General features: G+C 39.8%; 1 non-coding gene across 1 annotated transcript; it reads right to left on the minus strand.

The window, feature by feature from the left end:
• Positions 1–2,034: 2,034 nt before the first annotated feature.
• LOC126097135 (U6 spliceosomal RNA) lies at positions 2,035–2,142 on the minus strand. Its single transcript, XR_007522093.1, has one exon. It is a non-coding gene; the product is annotated as a U6 spliceosomal RNA (small nuclear RNA).
• Positions 2,143–3,290: the final 1,148 nt, after the last annotated feature.

Below are 3,290 nucleotides of genomic sequence, written 5' to 3' on the forward strand. Positions count from 1 at the left end.
GTGCCAACTCCTCCTCTCTCCATAATGCCTCTACTTACATGTGCTGAAAGCTAATATCCACCTACATTTACCTTTTCCATATCTGTGGCAATATGATGTTCAGCCTGGCATTCTGGCCTATTTAACCTTACCTTTCCTATAGAGATGCAGGCCATGTATTGTGAATACCATCAACAGACACCAAATGTATGCCTGACAAAGTAGCCGCCCAAAGCAGCTGATCTAGCGCCATATTGACACCCCTCTCCCTGACACACTTGTCTCCATCAGTAATGTTTCCTACTCCACCCACTATCACAAGATGATCCTGCTTTGTAAAACCCTTGCACAGTGATTCTACATCCTCTACCACTTGTGTAAACCATGCACTAGGCTTGAAAAAACCTGTGACCTTGAACCTGTCCCTTAATGTTTCCTGCAAGATCTGGTTCACACCTCATCTACAGCTACTGCCTAACAACAGAACTATCCTCCTACTTTCTACTTTTTTTGAAACACTTGGTTTCCTGGTGGAAGCCGGTTGAGTAAAAACAACACTTACATCTGCCTGAGCCTGTTCCTTAGTTAACTGATTTCTCAAAGCAAATCTGTTGACTGGCCCATTGATGAAACTGTCAGATACTGTTCCCTTTTCTGTGGCCTCTGCTCCTTGCTACCACTTCCCACCTGTCTTCAACCTTCTCCCCCTTAACCTCACATGTTCCACCCTAGTACCATCCAGTTCAGCCTTAAGGGCTCTAATCTTCCTTTTCTCTTAAGTTATTTTCCTATCCCTTGAAAATTCGGTGAAATACCATGGAAGAGACCACTTACTTCCCCAATTCTCATGTCACTACAGTCCTTCCAAAGTAACCATCGATCATAGCAGTTGCATAGAATAACAGAATTAACTATCCTGTGGGAGCTCAAACATTTCTCGCTCATGGTTGGTCACAATATTTTCACAAAATTTATCTAGATTATAACAATAATATTCTATTAACTACAGATCACGTAAATCACTAAGGTTATTGGGAACACTAATGAACGTGTATACTATTAATATAGTAACGTTCTGCACTTAAACTAACGTCAAAACTCAAAACTTGTGTGCCCGAAAAATTAGGCCTAAGATTGTATATCAGCGATATGGAGTTTACGCACGTTGAAAAGAAATACCAGATAGAACTTATAGCCTTCAGTGTCCTAAGTAGAAACGGCACTATTAAGGGGGGATAGGACGTCAAACGGGCCGACTTGGAGCAGGAGAGGCACCACAGGACATTTTAATTTCCACTGTCTATACTTTTACAAATAAATTCATAAAAGTTTGTCAGCATGACCAGGAAGGATTCGGGATTCACGCTCATAGCAGTGGAAGTTTAAAAACATAACAAAATAAATTTTTACATGTGAAATTTCATCAGTTTTTCGCTTACTATTGTCTGCATTTGTTGCTATATGTACATTTTTCTTCACAAGTAAGAGAGATTCTTTGTTGAACTTTGCACAGCATACAAACCATACTTACAGGTGTATGAAACTCTAGAATTTTCCAATTCTATTAAAAACTGTGGTAAAAATTGAGATAATTAACTACAAAATTTGATTTTTCCTAAACATAAAGTTTAAAACGTAACAACTCATTCATTTTTTCATAAATTAAATAGAATCTAGTGTTTCAGACACCTGTAAGTATGGTTTGTATGCTGTGCAAAATTCATCGAACACTCTCTCTTACTTATGAAGAAAAGTGTACCTATAGCAACAAATGCAGCCAACAGCAATGAAAAAATGATGAAATTTCACACAAACGACTTAAATTAGTATGTAAACCCACGTCTCAAATACCCAGAAACCGGCCCTTAGGTTTATTTTCCCGAGAAATGCTTTGAAACGAGTGAAAGCTTCAACAGATAATACGGAATATATTCTAATTGACTTCCTTACGGTGTAATATTAAGTTAATTGACTGTTGTTATAGAATTAACTACTTATTTTCACGAGCTCAGTATTCAATCATGTGCGATCTGCGCTAGGGCTGCCAACCTTCCCCAAAATATGGAATGCTTCACGATTTTGCATGGCATCATTGCACAGGGGTCATGGTAATCTTCTCTGCATTGTTCCAATTTTTAGTGTATGCAACGTGGAAGCGAGTACGTGTAATCATCTAGCAACAAACTGGGTTTGTGACAGATTTGTAAGTGGCTGCTGTGTCAATATATACAACGAAACGTTACTACAACCCCTCTCTGGCGGCAACGTATAACAAGTAGTGTGGAAGCCCATATATGATAGAAATGTATCAAGTTGGCAAGCAATAGACATAACGCTCCCTTTATTTTACCTCTGTTACTTTCAGGCTTTCATAGTTTTCCCGTCAACATTGATAAAAGTTTTCTCTGAATCTACTAATGCTGTAAACTTGGGTTTGCCATTATTTCATCTACCTTCTCAGCCAAGACACAGGGTTCGTACTGCCTCTCGTGGTCCTACACTTCTCCGGAACACAAACCTATCTTCCCCAAGGGCTTCTATCTTTTTTCCATTTGCATGTAAGGAATTCATTTTAGTACTTTGTACCCATGACTTATTAAACTGATAATTTGGTGAAATAAAAGAGGGGGTGGATGGGGGAGTCAGAAGCGGTTTGAAAATAAGGCTGTAATAGGGCGTGCTGTGCTCAGAAATGATTCTTAAGAAAAAATATCGATGCGTTACGCCGTTTCCGAGTTAATTACCATTGACGTTACCCAATCAGGCCGTTACACGCGCAAATTCAAGCGTCCCGCAGGGACGGTGTCACCAAACGCGTTCTTCGTTTGGTTTTCTAAAACCGAATAAAAGAGTAATACAAATATTGGACATGGGACGGATCGAAGGCTGAGCAGTCACGTGCGGTGTCATCTACGTTATGAGAACAGCTGACACTAACTATATCTGGCGGGCCACTTGAGACTGCGCTCGCAGCGCCTGAGTGGCTAACTTCAATGCTAATTAGCGCAGAAACGGCGCAATGTATAGAATTGATTTCTTGACAATTATTTCCCACAACAGCCTGCCCCGTAACACCGTTACAAGCTTTTCAAATTGTTTCTGACGACAGATTTGCTTCTGTTATTAAGTGCCTTTGTCTTTCCTACAACTGATCATTATCTGAAAGTCCTCCAGTATTCTTTCGCAGTCTTCCATAAAGTATTCTTTCCAGCAAACTGGATTCATGAGTTGTTGAGCTGATTGTACACTAGTTGTCGCACTTATCTCCTTGCTATGTTCGGAATTGTGTGCATGATTTTTCCCGAAAGTTT

The sequence above is a fragment of the Schistocerca cancellata genome, chromosome 1, assembly GCF_023864275.1.
Source record: "Schistocerca cancellata isolate TAMUIC-IGC-003103 chromosome 1, iqSchCanc2.1, whole genome shotgun sequence".
NCBI lineage: Eukaryota > Metazoa > Arthropoda > Insecta > Orthoptera > Acrididae > Schistocerca > Schistocerca cancellata.